This window comes from Bombus impatiens, unplaced genomic scaffold, assembly GCF_000188095.3.
Source record: "Bombus impatiens unplaced genomic scaffold, BIMP_2.2 scf_0637, whole genome shotgun sequence".
NCBI lineage: Eukaryota > Metazoa > Arthropoda > Insecta > Hymenoptera > Apidae > Bombus > Bombus impatiens.
In genome coordinates this window covers 409184-427549 of record NT_177056.1, presented here as the reverse complement: position 1 = coordinate 427549, position 18366 = coordinate 409184, and the positions used below count along the sequence as shown (strand labels likewise).

The following is an 18366-nucleotide window of genomic DNA, read 5'->3' as shown; positions in this document are numbered from 1 at the left end:
CGCGAGCCGCACGGCCCGTCGCGTTAATTAAATATGTTTATCGATTAGTACGTCGATGTACGAAAGTACGATTTCAAGGCCCGGTAATTAAGCGGAGAATTTCCCTGTTCAAAGACTGCGTCGATGGGCAAAGTTTCCGAAGAGGGATTCAAGGATTTCGCACGAATCGCGGAGGATTGCGCGTGAACTTGGTTCGTATATTCGCTGCTCGGGGTTGCTCGAGTTTTACCGAGCATCCCGTTGGTCCGAACATCCTGTTGAATTTTCTAATGTAAAAGCACGTACGGTATCGAGCTGCGGAGCGCGGCAGCTAGCAGATACATCGCTGAATTAGCAGCTTCTACCATCCGTGAGCTCGGATCTCAATGCTCGGGGTCACAGCACAACACAGCAGTGGTAAAGGTTCGAAGACCAGATTAGTCGCTGAGGAAATTGGTCCTCCCAATTCGGTTGATCGTTCGCGTATTAACGTTACTGTCGTCTATTTACAAGAAGAGATCAAACACTTGCATCGAGTAGAACAGTTTGCAGTAAAAAATGCAACATTTTTCGATTTAGGATGCTTCGAGTATCTTGGAGTACTCCGAGCGCTTAAGAGTTCTTAGCGCTATTCGCGCAAGATCACTCTCCTTGCCTATAGACCACCACCCGGGGGTAGTTTCGATACGCAAAATACTTCGAGTCGGTCGATTAACCCCCGTAAGCCAAGAGGGTGGCTCGAACGCAGGTGCGTGAACAAGTTTTAAAATTTATAACCGTCTACAAATTTCCGGGCCGCGCACACTGTAACTGGATTAATGTGGCAGCCCTGCCAATAAAGACCCAACCTGCTTAATATTAAGGGGCACTTAAGACGACCTTCTAAGGCGAAATATCGTCACCCTTCGTGGCCACCATAACCGACTCGTTGCTTTCTAGACGTGTCTTCGGACGGTTCAGAACTAGTCTAGTTAAATTTCATCTCTCAACGGTTTGTACTCGCAGAACTTGAATTTTATATTATTTCCTGGGTCGTTTGGGTTCTCGAGACTGGCTATTCGAAATCGAGTGGCAATTTAAATTTCTACGCGTTAGACGCGTGACTTAGACTTTAAACGAAAGCAAAGTCGGAAACATATCGAAGCATAAAAATCAAATAAATTCCGTAAAGCGCTATGAAGTAGCCTAGAATCGAAGCATTCCGTAACAATCTTCAAAGAGGCCATTTCCGTATAAATTCTTGAAAAAATCTTTTGAAAATTCTGAGATAAATAAGAGAAAATAATTCTTTCGGGAAGAACTCGCCGCGTTATTAATAGAAAGATAAAACCAGCAAGAAAGTGTACTCCGAAACAATTACCGTATATTTCTTTCACAGTTGAAGTAGAAGCTTGCTAAATGGATAAAATTACATCGTCCTTTGTTAGACAACCTATTTCCTAAGCACACAAGCTAGCCCACGTGTAGGAGACAAAGAACGACCGAACGGCCACCTTTTAGATCCGGAAAATATCGCCCTCGTTTCGACTTTTAATAACTACCGGCTTTTTTCTCTTACAACAGCACGTCGTACATCGTTGGAAGCGTTCGCCGAGTCGGTCGATGATTTACCGTATGTACAATGTACACGGTGTCGTCGAGTGAATCGTTATTTCCTGCCCAGAAGAGGACGATGCTGCAGGCTCGCCAACGCCACGGATATCAGGTTCGCGAAGCTTTATCGGCCGCGCTGAGGGCGGCTTAATAATTTACAACGACAAGACGCACGCCCCTGTTATTGGCCCATAAAGCATCCCCGCTATGCTTCCACTCGTTCGCTTTATGTTTTCCTCCTACGACTCGGTGCGCGATAAGGGCGGATTGCCATGGAATTTTTGGTCGCAGGAAGAGACCAAAGGTAATGTTATTTCTAACAAATTTCGATGAAAGATTTTCGTCGTCGAATGGTTGTCGGTAATTCAATCGTAGATTTCTTAAAATATGTTCCGGATTTAGGGTGTCTCTCGCTTGGTCCGTTGATTTATCGTAGGGGTAAAGCGTCTCTATCGAAGATACAGAAATATCTTACACGTAACGATATTCGAATTATGGTAATAAATATGGAATTTTCGGAGTTTCGAAATTCGTTCAAGCGCACCTGTTTACGATAGTAAATCTCAGTTATCGAGAACGTGAACGTAGAAATTTTACTAGTCTACCGCAAATTATTACTATGATCGCATCTACGACCCAACGATGCTATCCAAGCGTTAAGCTTTCCTTCGTCCGCCACTGTAGAAACCCTGGTAAACGAAGAACAGAAGAAGATATTTATGCAAATTCATATTTCTCCGAATGCTGAATCGAACAACTGCAGCTTGGATGAAAAGTTACTTCGTCTATTAAATATCATAAAGGTTACTATATTTTGGATATTTTACATCATTTTACATCATTTTACATAATTTTACATAATTTTACACATCACCCATATTCTCCGTATTTTTGCATCTCCAAGTTTCACCTAAACACATAAAAGTCCGCAGTCTATTAATAACAATTAAAAATTCAGGGATACCGTCGTATGTTATAACAACGTTCTCGTTTGTGATTTAATTACCATGAAATTTGGCTTCTGTTACCGGTCGAATCAATAATGGCCGATCGTAATTTGGCGATGATTACAAATGAAACACAATGCTCGCGATACGAATTCGCGATAATGTTTTGCATTTACGGGAGGAAATAACGGGATGGTTTGTAATAATTCATCAAGATTAATCAAGCTCGGGGCTCGCCTGCAGCCCGGTTTATTTACAATTCGCGAGTTCGAGCTTTCATTAAAATTCGTAGGCTCGGCACACGCGAGGATCACGACAAAACGGAAAACTCGTTTCGACTAGTAACAGCTCGCTGTGCGTGGCTATTGTTTCGAATCTATTCCTGAATTTACAAATGTCATTTCGGCTGTATAACGTGATTCCAGCCGGAAGATGGACAATGAAAACGTCGTTTGCCAGATTTGGCATCGCTGTCGTGCGTTATCCGCTTTTCCAGGGTATATTGTGAGTTCTAATTGCGTTACTAGTACCACGATTATGACGTTCATTGCTGCTATCTTTGTTGCTATTACAACCGCTGTAACATAATGCTCTCGAGCCGCAAAATATCGAAATTCAAATCGAAGAATTCCAATCCTCCCTTCTTCGGCAGAATTTTATCAGGCAAATAGATAACTTTATTTTCCTGTCCTTCGGTCTTGAAAAAGGCTGGCTCTGTACCTACAAATTCGACATACACATACATCGATATCGTGCCTTTCGCGCAATTACGACACTCAACCCGGGAAAGTTTGCTGCTTTGTAATTGTTGCACGACGATCGTGCGTTCGTTGTACAACAGCTTTGGAACGCAGTTAGACACGCGTTGATTTCGATATCGATATTCGGCGTGAGCACATGGAAGAGAAGAAGAAACGTTACGAACGACAAGATGGAAACAATGCAATCTCGAATACGCGCGAATCAGCGTGAATGCGTACGACAAGCAGCAAAATCATCTATACTTTCGTTTGATCGATGGTTTATCATCGAGTCGATTAGGCGCACGAGGAACGGATTAAGTCGCGAAAATTGGAGGCCGTTAAGACAGTTAAAATTAGCTTCCTCGAGCATTCTTTCTCTCTTTCAACTTCGCTGCGCTCTTCTATGAGTCATTCTGTCTTTCCCCTGTTCGCACGATCTACAATTTCTCCCCTCTGCTTTTACCCAGAATCGATTAACTCTTCCCTCGTTACCGCGTCCGAATCTCGCCAACGTCCATCGATCCCTTCCTCGGATACCCTGCTCTCGCCACAGTTTTATTACTTTTCTACGAATATATGCATGTACAATATTATAAATAACAAAATCTTGTAAAAACAGGTACTAATTCTACGAATAAGGTAAAAAATATTTATAAATATATAGTAAATATATTTAAAAAATATCAACGTACAAAAGATGCTAATTCGTTCAAACAAATCGAAAGGAAAAAGCTCCAACGTCTCTTCTTCGCCCCCTAAAAATTAAATAAATCTCAGCAGACAGAGCCGAGCGAAAGCCGAAAAACCTTTCGAAAAAGAAAGACGGAAATGACAAAAAGAAGAAAGAAAAAAGACACGTAGATGGCACCCAGTAGTCGGGCGTGTTAATTGCTGGCGCGAGGGGTGGCTGAACGATTTCAATTATTCCCACCCCTGAACCGTCGATCCTTTCGTCCCCTGTTCACAGATCTTGTTCACCGAGGTGGAAACGCGTCAGGGGACGGAAAAAGTTCCGAGATTTTAATTAGAAGGCTCTCTGGTGATCGCGTCGAAGATCAGAGTCACGGTACAAGGGTCGTCGCGTCGATGTCGGCGACAATCCGCGGGGGTGCAATATACGGAGACCGCCTCTGGCTGAATTCGCTCGTTTTATGCGTGTACTTTGTATCAGAAACGCTTGCAGGTGTCACGTATATACATGCACGTACACCAAGTGTCGAAAACGAAGAAAGAAACGAGAATGCTAAAAGGTGGCCATTTCTAGACCTGCTTGAGAACGAAATAATCTGAAAACGTTATCCTCGTAACCGTGAATAGGATGGAAACAGAAAGCTGCCACGTTTTCGCCTCCGCGCTCGTTTCTTTCAACTTTCCTAAAAAAAATAGGCCATTTTTTAAGATAGGCCTTCACACTTAGTTATAGAAATGGGTAATTCTACGAATAGTTTCGAAACTTGCAAATTTAATTTACTTTTCTCAATTTACTAATTTTACTTACTAACTTTAACTTTCATGGGACAAAGGATTTATAAAATTTGACTTCTTCGAGGAGTAAAAACGAGCATGGAAAGACCAAACCGAAAGAAATTCTTCCGACGATCATTTTCCCACCACTCCTCCTCCAAACTCCTTCCAAATTTCCGAACGCAACAAATACATCACACGTCTGAAAATTGCCGTACAATTGGCAAAAGTAGCGAAATTACGTGGATAGAAAACGGAGGGGGTAGGGTGGAAAACAGAAATTGTTCCATTCGTAGTGGAGCATAGTGGGGGAAATAGCGAGGATGACTGAGGGGCGGTGAGAGAGCGAGAAAGAGAGAGAGAGAGAGAGCTTTCGGTGGGGTTGGAACGACAAAACGAGGCTGTGCAGGCTGGCCTGTGCGTGGAAATTTTCCCCACCTGTTGCCAAACAATTCCCATGGAAACGAAGTTATGGCCACGGTTTCCGCCAGATAAATACCGCGTGCATGCGCTCGCGCTCGACTACGGGACGACAACGTTCCCCTCTCTGACAAAGGGCCACCTGTCGCGATTGTTTGCGATCGTAGTGACTGAATTTCCGAAACAGGGATCGCTAATGTACCTAACTAATATACGCCAAAGTACCCCCCCCCCAACACTTACGCGCGTCTTTTACGAACGCATTTTGTGCGTCACGAGAACCATTTTGAAATTATATCGGTAATCTTGAGAAACTATCGCGATCGCGTTGATGCATTCATAGACTCGTATAGTTTCATTCTTGTTTTTATCCTTATTCCATTGGCAACTCTTATTCCACTTGAAATCAGTTTGAAAATGTATACGCAAGTTACAAGATCACGACAGTATTTAAATATTGTTCGGTACGTAGACTTTAAATCGTACGAAATCTTGATCGAATGTCGTTGCAGATGTCTTTCTACAGCAACCGACCACTTATGCGAATATTCGAGAAACTTGGGAGAAAATGATGCGTTTATGAGACACAATATCGTTGGGAAAGTACACTATCAGCTAACTTTGTACAGGGTAAATGAATCTCGATGCTCGATCAAATCACGCTTAACTTTTATTATACGCTTTACGTGGCTATTCGTGCCGTATACTAATTTCTTACTAAATATACGTCCGCGATAAATGACTCGTAACTCTTTGTCTTTCTAGTAAAGATAGATAGGCAAGATCTCTAGAGTAAACAACAAATGCTAGTATCTAACAACTGAGAAGAAACAAAGAATTAGGAACAAAAAGGGGAATAAATATTTAAAATAAAAATAGGGGAAAGTGACAACCGGGAGGATGAGTCGAAACCGGTAAAACAATTTCGTTTTGCGAACGGGTAACGCCGTTTCCTCTTCGTCGAGGTTGGCAAACGAATCGTCTGGTGGTTGATTCTCTGGGGTGCAATCGGTTATTTAGAATTTCACCGGCAACACGGCCCCATCGATTTCCCAATCGTACGCCAGTCCATCTCTTTCCTTCTTTTTTTCTCCACCGCGATAACCGTTAATTCTACGATCGTTTGCGAATTAGAATGCCAACAGCGTCGATCCAAATGAAAAGAAAAAATTAGCCATGCGTCGAACAGACGAGAGAAGATACAAGCCGCAATTTCAAAAGATCGCGCGTATTACGCAATTTTCCTTTGCTGCCTAAATTCACCGTAAGGGGCGGCGAGATTGGCCTTCGAAAATCCAGCTATTTTTCTATTTTGCGTTATACAAACCGTAAAAAATTGAAAAAATGTTTCCACATGAAAGTCGTTCCTTTTAATTAAGATCGTCCTTTGGTAGAAAGAACTTACCGATGTTACGGCGAGCTATAACGAGAAATAGTTGGACTTTCGGGAGTTTATTTTGGGTTAAGGATCCTCCCTTGCGAGCAGACTATAGATTACGTCTGAGAAAAGAAAGCAATTATTAAAACGACTCTTCTTCGAATATCGAATTGTAACAACAGACTGCCTAATGCGTGACTCGAAACTCGCATCGCTTACCGCTAAACTGAGAATTCGAATTAACGTTGTCCTGGTTTTTCAAGTTACAGACTGAAATATAAGTCGACGGATAACAGAACGAAGGGTCTTCCATTTCGTTCGTGCGTCGTGGCAGAAAGGGAATTTTATTACAATTCTTCTGCCACGTCATGGAAAATCCTTTATTTAGCAATCTTTATAAAAGGACCTCCGTTTTGTACACGTATTCTATCGTAATTTTACCGAAATTTATCACAGTTCCCTGTACCACAAAAACACAAGATAAGAGATTCTTTATTTGAGGCTTTTTCCGCGGGGAAGGAATCTTCAAAGAAGTTTAAGGAAGTTGAAATAATGCATTTATAAGGTAACTTCATGAAGAGCGATAATTATCTTTTCTCTATGAGAATTTCCCTATTTCGAATTTATGTTAAATATTCCTATTTGGATTTAACCACCGTTCAGTTGTACTCCGATTGTGAAAGCTATGAATATTCTTTCTCCGTGAATCGAAAGAGTTACGACGAGACTCATAGAAGAAGTCTCTGCAAAATATTTTTGGAAATAGAAAAAAAGTATCTCTGTTCCTCTTCGCCCCTCCAAAAATGTCTTTTAACGAATAACGATAGCAGTGTAACCGCCAAATTTACTCTCACCTTTCTATTATATATAAATACTATATAAAATTATATATTATATTATATAAAAAAGAACAATCTTTAACTTCAAACGCGACAACCCGATAAAATCTAACTACGGAAGATATTTCTTTCGGAATAAACCAACTCAATATCCGAAATAAGAAAAATACAAAATATCGAGATAACAATGTCGAAGAGATGCCCGACTCTCCCACGCTACACGGCATCACACAAAGTCTAGCGATACCCGAGCATCATCCGTTGCAAAAAATATCCCGAAGAAAACAGACGCGTGGAAAGATTTGGTCATAGAAGTGGACGAGAAGCTGACAACGTGGCCGTCGGAGAGCGGAAATATCGGCTCTGAAACGGGAAAGGCGAGGAGAAAGCAAGCATCCCATCCCGGGTGTCGTGATGGCACCTTGGCTATTTTCACGGGGCAATTTCGTGTGGCGTTCGACGGCCGGGCTAATTAAATGTTTCGAAACGGGTCGCGCCAGGGAACGTAATAAAAGGGTGGCGTAATAGAGCGTAATTAAAAAACGGCATTACCATGGCGTTATTAGCGTAACGCGAGAAAAGAGCCGCGCTAATTAACGACAATTAATTAACCTACAGCGGCCGAATTAAACAACCCACGGAATTTTTGACGATACGTTGTTAACGCTCTCCGTTCGAAAATAAAATAATTCGCTTTAATCTTTTTATTTCGTTTTTGCTCGTTTTTAATGCTCGAACTTTTCATCGTATCGTCCCGTAAGTAACGTCGTTCGTTGACTCCAACCTTCGATAAAAGAAATTCGTTATTTTAGTTTGAAACGACCGGCGTTTTCCATTTTTCAACTATCTTCTCGATCGCATTTTCAAAAAATCATCAAAAAATCGAGGTTTTGAATTTGAAGGATTCGCTCGGCGCTGATTCTATTTGATCACCATCGTCGAATTTTCTGCCGGTTAAAAACCACCTTTGACGTTTCCTCGCATTTACGACACGTTCATCGTATAGTCGACAAATGCTTTTGAAAAAAAAAAAATCTGATCGCTTCGAACGCACGTTACACAGACGCACTGTATCGAGAGAATACTCTTTAAGAAACAAAGGGAAAAGTATGTACGAACGCATCAGCGAAACACGATGCCGCGCGTTTATCTACAGTAAGATAAAACACAACGTTTCCTACGACTCGATACCTCTTCGATTAAAATCGATATCGTCTTTCAGCCACTATATACCGATCTATTACGTACACCGTAGATTCGAACGAAGGTTTAATTAATTAACGAACGTTTGGATAACGTTCGAAATTCCCTCTTTGCATTGTAGTCGTTTACCGGCGACTGGTAATCTACTAATTCTTATAGCGAAACTTTTTTCATTTTGATCGCACGCGTTACGACGATCGATTTTAATTCTCAGGCTTATGACCTAATTTGTCCTCGTGTTTGAGTACTCGAGCTAGTTTTTACGCGCCAGGATCATTAGAGGGACAATTCTTCTTCGTGGACACTGGAAGGGTCATGTTTATGGCGATATACGCGAATATGCTCGGTCAGACCCTCCGTCGATCCCTTAACGGCAGGGATTCTTACGAAACTTTTAGCCTTAACTCACCAACTCGCCGCGAAAAGTCTTTGGGTTCCTCAGGAAACGGGGAGCAAACTCACCTGAAACACAGAAAAGGGAAAAAGTTAGAATCCACTGGGAACTGTATGCAAAATAGCGTACCAATAACTAATTTTCGTTTTTCCAAAGAATTTCAAAAGATTTCAATGCATGACGATTTTACTTCGATTCGTTGCTTTGAATATTTCCTAAATAGCGAGTGAAAATTCTATTCCGATTAACGAAATGCGATCGAGATACTACTCGTATCGTCTTACTATTGCGCGTTATGTCGTTTAAAGTATCATACTGTAAAACCATATTATTTGCACGCAATTTAACACTCAAATAAATTTCACGATTTCTGAAATCGTCGAAGCGTCTAGAGAGAGGAGCAACGGCGAAAGAACTAAATAGACAGAATGTTAATCGAAAGGGGGGTAAAACGGTGCGACATCGATGTCGCCGGGCGCCATTACACGCGCGTAACAGGTGCCGAAATTTCCGGCGCGTGTTTTATCAAAACCAGGGCCAGCCTGGTGTCAACGGGTGTCGCGAACGTGCCGCAAGAAGCAGCCGCCGCACGTGCGTCAGCCTGTTAAATAAAACGCGATGAAAATCTCCGGCCAACCGGAATTCGCCGTTCAGAGTCGACAGTACGGCCACGCTCGCTGTTCATTATTCATCAGACGTTCGGTATGAACCAATAAATAATAACGAACGAAATAACAACGAAAAATATTGCGAATAATACCGTAAAACTACGCTGCGTTGACAAGCGAATGGAGTCAAATTTCGATGAATCTTTCATTGGCGATAACTTTTAAATGAAATAGAAAGACGGCAGTCTTTCCAATATATATATATAGTCATTTATTAATACCTGGAAATTATGTACTTGGAACATCGGAAAGATGTCGGAACGCTGCGTAAAATTCGAGCCTTCTCAACCGCATTTTTTATTATCATTGTCACACGTTTCAGGGAGTACGTTCGCTATCGTTTTTGGAACAACGTCTTTTGGTTGCTCGATTGCGTTTGCTTCGTTTTCCACGCTCTATTTTTAAGGAAATTCCATAGAGAGACAGAGAGAGAGAGAGAGAGAGATCCGGTGCAATTACATCAGGCCACCCAGGCGATCGGTTATTTTTAAGGAAATTCCATAGAGAGACAGAAACTACGCTGCGTTGACAAGCGAATGGAGTCAAATTTCGATGAATCTTTCATTGGCGATAACTTTTAAATGAAATAGAAAGACGGCAGTCTTTCCAATATATATATATAGTCATTTATTAATACCTGGAAATTATGTACTTGGAACATCGGAAAGATGTCGGAACGCTGCGTAAAATTCGAGCCTTCTCAACCGCATTTTTTATTATCATTGTCACACGTTTCAGGGAGTACGTTCGCTATCGTTTTTGGAACAACGTCTTTTGGTTGCTCGATTGCGTTTGCTTCGTTTTCCACGCTCTATTTTTAAGGAAATTCCATAGAGAGACAGAGAGAGAGAGAGAGAGAGATCCGGTGCAATTACATCAGGCCACCCAGGCGATCGGTCATTAAGAGTTACTTTTTACCATAAAACGATTGCGAAAACGGAAGAAAAGACTATGCACACGCAGAATAGCGACACTGAAATTAGCCAGTCGCGTGTCTTCTCACCCCGTATTTGTAATCTTGGGTTACTTGGGAAATTCGTAGCACATTTAACATCGTATTGGAAGATTATTTATCATAAAAATTTCGAGCTATAAATTCTGAGATACATCGCGTAAATTCTCTTTCAATTTCGTTATAAGATTTCTGTACAACAGAACGTGACGTAAGAGCCATAATGCATATCATCATACGTATATACCAAATTCTCTTCCCTCAAAAAAATTCGATTTCTTCGACTTAACCTCCGTCATCGCTGCTTTCCCGCTACCTTTATCCCCGAGCACACGTAGAATACAATACAGTATAGGATACAAAATATAAAACATTGTGCAAAATAACGCGTAATTTATAACACACCCTAACAATCATAATGCACATCACCCCCCATTATACCTAAAAAAAAAAACTCCCAACTTCCTCAATCCCTAAACAACATCTTCCGCCGATTATTATCTCCAGCGTCGGCAACCCCTTTCCGAAAACTTCCACCCCGAGCAATTCACCCCGAAATCTACAGGCCACAAAGCAACCCGGCCATTACCCTAACGAGCAACCACGTCAGAACGCCCTCGGAGGAAAGAAAAACGAGTCTTCGTTCCCCAACCGAAAACCGTCAGACAAGACGGGGTAACTAGAAGAACAGAGTGAAAAGAAGAAGAACTTGTGCACACTTTGTACCCCTCCTAGCCGGAAGCGTTCCCTTTGTCCCGCGCGCACACGCTGCCAGGACAATTTCCTCCTTTTCCCCGAACTACGGTGGCTGGAAGAAGTATTTGCTCCTAAGTACTCTTATTTTTCAACCAGGCGTCCTTTTGATCAGCCACTATATTTAATTTCCGCGATATCAAATCCTTGCAGTTATACGAAAACGATATTTTCATCTTTGCGAATGTTTCGAGTTGGAATTTTTATTCGAAATAGGCTGGTTTACGTAGGGGCCAGTTTTTAAGACGCGCGAAAGCTTCCTAATATACAGGAGACGAGAGAAAGTTCAAACGCGAGCGCCGCCACGAATACGGAATTTTAAAAAACAGAATCGCATTTGACGAGGGCGGTGAATAAATATAACGCGGAGTCCAGAACGCACGGTGCATATACGCAAATTTACTTGGCAACTTTAAACTTTCTCCCGTCAGATACTTGGTATGCAAATACTTTTTGCAGCCACTGTACAGAGGGTGGTGGTAGCTTCGACAGTCTACGAGACGTCGAGCAAGTCGTCGAGGAGATGGCGAGGGCGTATAGAGACCAGAGGGCGAGTCACGGGCAATGGCAAGTTGTCGTAGGTGAAAGCTGCAACTTTAACCTTCGACTCCAGTTTCCGCGTGACGCTGTACGTAGAAAGACGGGCGATACGAGGATGAAACTGACTGGAAAGCCGAAGCACGAGTTTTATTCGCTACGAGGTAGAGCGGAGTATGATAAAATTGTACGGAGTGAGTTAAAAATTCGGAAATTATGCCTAAATGACCACAAATAAATCAAACATCGGCGATTCAAGGCCGAATCGAACGAAGAGAGATTAAGATATCCGCGTTTTATTCTCCGCTGCAGTCTCGCTAGCGTTGGCTATCAGACGTAACCCCGACGTCTCTATTCTTCGTCTCAAAGACGTAACCTAAAATTCGCGAGATTGAAACGCTGGGCGACATTCACAACGGAAGGCCGCGAAACACAGGGAGACAAATTTTCGCAAGTTCCGGCCGTATTAACGTAATTCGCGTCGGCGGCAGCCTTTTTAATTAAAAGTACCGCACCGCCATTATCTCGCCAACTTATAATCGCGCCTATCCATCCCCACCCACTGCCCCTTTAACGCTACCTTTCATGCAAGTCGGCCTCTATTCGCCGCTCTCGGGTCCGTAATGAGTAATAATTCATATTTCTCTACCGTCGGTAGGCCACGGAAGAAAATACAACGAGATTGTCCGCGTTTACCGCTTGTATAATATGGATCCTTGAATCGGCCCCGGATCCAACCGCCATCTTGTCTCGAAACTTCAATTCCCGAACGAACCCACCGGTGTTTTCGCGTGGCCAGTGCACGATTATCAATTATCGGAATACGCTCTTCTGCTTTTTCCTCTCTCCCTTTTGCAAGACGAGCGTAGATTTCGAAGGGTAGAGTAATTTATCAAAAAACTGTGTTAGTATTTTTTTCGCGATTAGGACGCGACTACAGAATTAGGGAAAATCGCTTCGCGTTACTCTTGAAAATACGGACGGAATTTTATTAATTTTGTTACAAGTTGTCATACCATGGTTTGGCGAGCGACGAACGGAACGGAAAAAAGAATGACTTCTTCGAGTAAAACATTCTTCGTTTTCTCAAAATCACCGATAGTCAACTTGTCCTAGACGCGTGTCTCTGACGATGAAAGGATCTACGTCGCAACATAGAAAGAAATAAGAAAGATTCTTCGTTTTCTCGCAATCGTAACGATCAAGCTGTCTCGCTCGTCTCTTCGAACATGAAAAAAGCATGGTACAACCCGTACGACGATTAACGTGCTAAGAAGCTTTAGAACGGACGAGGAAACATCGAATTTGCATCCTCGTTTCGCTAGCAGAGATCATAAATTCTCGCCTTTCCACCAAATAATGGCCACTTTCTAAATTCTGGAACACTTTGTTGCTTATAGAGGAGAGGACAGTTGCTTTAAACTGTGGAGCCAAAATACGCGCTTCTTTTACGAGTCTACGCGCCTATTCTGGTTTCTTCCGAACCGTGCTTAAACTTCGAAGAGACTCGTTGTATCACGTTGCACTTGGAGGCAGTCGAGCGACCAAATAAAGTATGTAAACGCTATTGAAATGTTTGCACATTTTTATACCTCGCCAGGGAACGTGGCGAAAAGAGTAAATAAAAACGGAATATGACAAAGACACACTTCGTTACAATACACGATAAATTTAGCTTCTTTACCGTAGCATGAAATTAGAAACTATAGTAGAAACTTACGAATTGAAAGAGCTGTCGGGTTAGGCGCGTGTTACGCCAGAGAAGTACTTTAATAGAAACTGAAACTCGTTGAAAAATGACAAATCGATCGTTTTAGTAAAAAGTAGTTCTCCAGTGTAGCGATTCTGGTGATGATACAAAGGAAGAAACGTCATCCGAAATATCGCAAACACTCGGATTTGACTTCTAAACTCCGCTCGTTCGCGTTCCATCCACGGATAACTATGATAACCATACACGTTAAGTTAAGCATAAGCCAAGCAACGCGCCTTATCGACAAAATTCCAATGTCAACTAACCGAAGTAATCGCAATTGGAGCTGCTGACTCCAGCGGCCGTAAGGAGGAATTGAATAAAATCGTTTGAAGGACAAGACCGTTCTTCGAAGAAGAAAAAGATCGGCAAGAGCGAAGCACAGAAGACGAAGAAAGAGAAGGTGGTCGTGTCTCGAATGGAGGGGACACGGCTGGTCGTAAGAAAATTTGCATACCGATGAGTTTGCAACCTGGCCAATGAAGTTTCAATTTATTCATAACCGTCAACCTTTTGAAGATTCGTTATTAACTGTATGCCAGATGTAATCCCGCAGGAAACTACGGAGGCGGCAAAATATGGAGATGGCTACTAAGAAAAGGGAGACCGGCGAATTGTAAATTGGAAGTTTGTTCGTCGACTATACGATTTACGTCTGTCAACTTGCTAAATCCAGCATATCTAAAGTTAGATTTCTTGCGTGATTTCTTTCCTTCCGCTATCTACGTGCATTAAGCAAGTACATATTTTCGGGATTTAAACATTTCGCGAGAGAACGACGTCTTCGAAAGAGGCGGCACTTTTGAACTTTTTTCCGATCGATTCCACGGCAAACAGAGGTTCTTCGTTCCTCTGGCCACGGGAGGATAAAGTAGAATGCTTGTTCGCTCGCTGGCGGTAAGGAAGCGCCCGAAGAAAGAGAAATTCCGTACCGACTTGGAGCACTTTTTTTCGGGAAACCAATTCCTTGGTTTGCCTTCGAGAGGCAACGTACCGGATAAGAATTGTTTTCGTAATTACGAAATATACTCCGATATTTATAAAGACTTTTCGTTTTTAAATTTTTAAATATTCAATTTTGAATATTATATTAACAGTAATAATAATAATAATAATAACAACAACGATAATGATAAATAAAATTGAGAACAGAGATTAAAAATTCCAAACGGTAACTTAAAATTCTAATCCATTAAACAACACATTTACGTTGAAGTATCTGGGATGCCTTATCTAATAAGATGATGTAAAATATCCTCGGTAACTTAATATAATATGAAACCGAAAATACAGGAAGAACGAAGAAGAAAGAAAATCGATGAAAAAGGAGCAGCTTGGTGAAAAAAGAGAGGTTGAGAGAAATGGAAAACAAGGAATGGATCTTAGAGACGAAAAGGGAGCAACAGGGGAGAAATTGGCGCGGAGAGCGTGGTTTCATGGGAAAAGGGGATTGATGTAAGAGGCGTGAGTCGCACGGTGGCGGAAATTTAGCATAAAATTACATAAGAATGGCGGGCGGTTAACGAGAGGCGACCCGACTGGACGGGACACCGGGATGCGCCGATTGTAATTCAAATCGCGACTTAGTATGTGACGGTGTACACTCTGCGGCAAAAGTACAGGCTCTAATTAAACAAAAATTCTTCGCTACATTAGACCGTCTAATATGTGATATCGTTGTTTGGCATCGATAGCGGCACAACTTAAAAACGTAAAAAATTTCAGCGGAAGCACTTTTTAGAACGTACATTTTTTAATTTTTTTTAGTCGTGCCATTTATCGACCCCAAATACGGCCGCGTAATTCCTAAAACTAATAGCACCAAAAAACCGAACGAACGAACGAACGAAGAATCGAAAAGAAATAAAATAGAAATTAAATCAACCGAAGAATCGAAAAAGATTTAAATGGTCATATTGAAAGATTAATCTGCGATACTTCCTGCTGTCAAAATGGAAATTCTTCTTTGCCTTTTTTCTTTTTCTTTTTCTTTTTCTTTTTTTTTTTTTTTTAAGCTTTGGGCACGGTGCCACGGAAAGTTACGAACAAAGATAGTAAAGATCTGGCTGCCTACGTTCCCATAACGCGATGGGGAGTTTAGATAGTCCGGAGATAATCACCGGACTCGGCAGCTTGCCGAGAACAATGGAGACTACGAAATCCCTCTATTGGAACTGGTAGAGCACTCGCCTTGACCTTCGCTGGTCAATGTTTTACTTACAATCGCGTGTACTACGTTGAGAGTGTCGGGACCAACGACGATGTGATTGTCCTCTGGCGAAGGACACGCCGGATGTTGGTGCATCGCGCGGGAAAATCGTACATTTACTTGTGATTAAATAGTTAACTCTCTCGATTGGTATCGATCGATCGTAGACAGGATTCAGAATTTAGAAAATTTCGATCGACGCGCATATCGGTAGAACCGAGGTTCTAAATTCAAATATCTACGTTTTAACTTGCAGACGCCAAATTTCAAGTCCGAAATTCCACGTTCAATTTCCGAAATCGCACTTTCGATCGTCAAATGTCCACGTTTAATTCGCAAATTTCAGTCTTCGATTTATAAATCCCAAATTCCAAGCGTTCCCAACTTTAAAAGCTCGATTGCAAATATTCCAAATGCCGATTCCCAAACTCTCGAGATGATAATTCCTTCTCCTACGATTCATCGAATCTACCTAATATCTACGCGAATAAAGTTAAGTAAAGCTGGCAGTCCATAAATAACGGGGCGAAACAATGCGCGCGATTTTCTCAAAAGGGACAGGCGTAACGCGACGCGTCAGGGCACACAATGGACGACGAACACGAAGCCATAAAGCTTGTACACTGGGCTCTCGCTGCCACTTGTTGGAGGACTGCCATATGTCGAGCGACGAACGTGCACCGGCAAACTTATGTCTGTGTTCTCTGGCTCTTGTCCTGCACCGAACAAAAAGCCTGGCCACTGATTAACTATCGCCTCGTGAACGTCTTGTTCCGACCTGTGTCCTCTGTGTTCGCCAACAATCTCGCGACTAACGATCGCTGTAGAGAACACGCGATTCCTTTGATTCCATTAAGCGTCTTTCGATTCGATCTTTCTTCGTTCCACTCGTATTTCGATGAAATAAGAACGAAACAGGGAATTATCAACGATACACGGCGGTTAAGTACGTATTTTCTCGAAGAATCTTAATCTTAATAATAACGTGACTCTTATAAGAATCGAAATGCTCGTGCAAAAAGTGTCTTTTTAAAGGTCCTTTGACAAAATCGATGTGCTTGGTATCGAAACACCGTCTCATAGCAAAATTACTCCTACACCTAAAGGTCAATGACTTCTCATTTTCCTAGTCGTTACACGATCTTTCCACGGAAACGGAGCGTTCCGCGTCAAAAGGTCGTTCCAGAGCGGAATTACTCGTACAAAGGTCGATAGATCGCGCGATGTTTCTATTTCGTAGCGAGATTGTCCTAATAAAAATCCGGTTCATCTATCTCTCATAAAAATCATTACGATTCTTCGACAGAAACAAAGTACTTTACATGGAAATGCAGGGTTACTCGCTTAAAGGTGCAATTCCGATTTTTGTAGAGAAGGAAAGCGTCGTTTCTCGCGTGAAAAAGTCGTTCCATGATAAAATTACACCTACAGGGACGCGATTCTTCTATTTCCTATAGAAGCCGGAATAATACGCTTTACGTGGAAAATCGATCTCGTATGAAAATCGTCGTTTTTGGCGCGAACAATCGTTTGATTTCGCGTGTAGTGAAATAGGATGAGAGTCACGGAGGCAACGAAGGTCGGATTCGGACAGCGAGGATGTACGGCAGCAGTGCGTGTACCAACGAGTAATTTCATGGCAAGACGTGACCGGACTCGCGAATCCAAGCTGGAAGCGTGGGTCCAATTGACCCGGCGCGGCGGCTCCAACCGGCTAATTGCCAATTGTCGGGCGACGTTGCCGTTCTCCACGAGAATTTGCCTGACACCTACTGCCAGTCGCCGCGTCACCACCCTTTTACCAGTTAAAAGGGATCGATGCACTTTTAAATGGGTCAAACTGCCCTACTCTCGAATCCACTCTGGACGAATGAATTTTTTCCTATTCTCTGGTGGTTTAGGGTAATCGATTTGGAAAATCATTAAGAGAATAATAATGAAAAGAAAATGGAATATCGTAAAATACAAGGAAACGGTCGACACACAAATTGTTCGTAATTTGAAAAACGAATATCAAATCGGATGTATATCGAGGCGGGCATTCACAGTAACGTTGAAGAAATAACCCGAAGAACGTAAAAATGCACGCGTTTGATTTTTTTTAACAAAAGATACATATTATAATTTACACCGGACAGATTTCGTACGAAAGCACATTTAGTGGGCTGTTTTGAGAAAACACGATTCGAACCTGTTACTCAACCTGATGTACATGTATAAATAAGTCTGCTACGCTGTCCTAGCGTGACCAGTATTCTCCGAGAGGTAAATGACCAGCATTAATTCACGAAATCCATTCCACGTGAACCTACGATTCACCTAAAACCCACTTCAATAATAAAAACGCTTGAGAGCAAACGCGAACGTAGTTTCCGAGAGCATACGCGGATGGCATACGACAATCGACTTTCCGTAGGAAATAGTATTTTCGTCGCGGATGCCGCGCACAGCGGGGACAGTGGATAAATAAATTTCCGGCCGCGCTATTTCTGCCACGCGGCGCGAGTAAATAATTCTCGCGGCGCGGCGGGCCG

The 18366-nt window shown here is 42.2% G+C and overlaps 1 protein-coding gene across 13 annotated transcripts in view; it reads right to left on the bottom strand.

Annotated features, from left to right (window-relative positions):
• The window catches only part of LOC100745429 (polypyrimidine tract-binding protein 2), a 423740-nt gene that overhangs the window by 272164 nt on the left and 133210 nt on the right, over positions 1-18366 (bottom strand). The window contains exon 2 of one of the 13 annotated variants that reach the window (XM_033322434.1): positions 8976-9028. The exons of the other annotated variants lie outside the window; for them this stretch is intronic. The gene's annotated coding sequence lies outside the window, so the exon portion shown is untranslated. The remainder of the gene's footprint in view (positions 1-8975; positions 9029-18366) is intronic. 13 annotated transcript variants of the gene reach the window in all.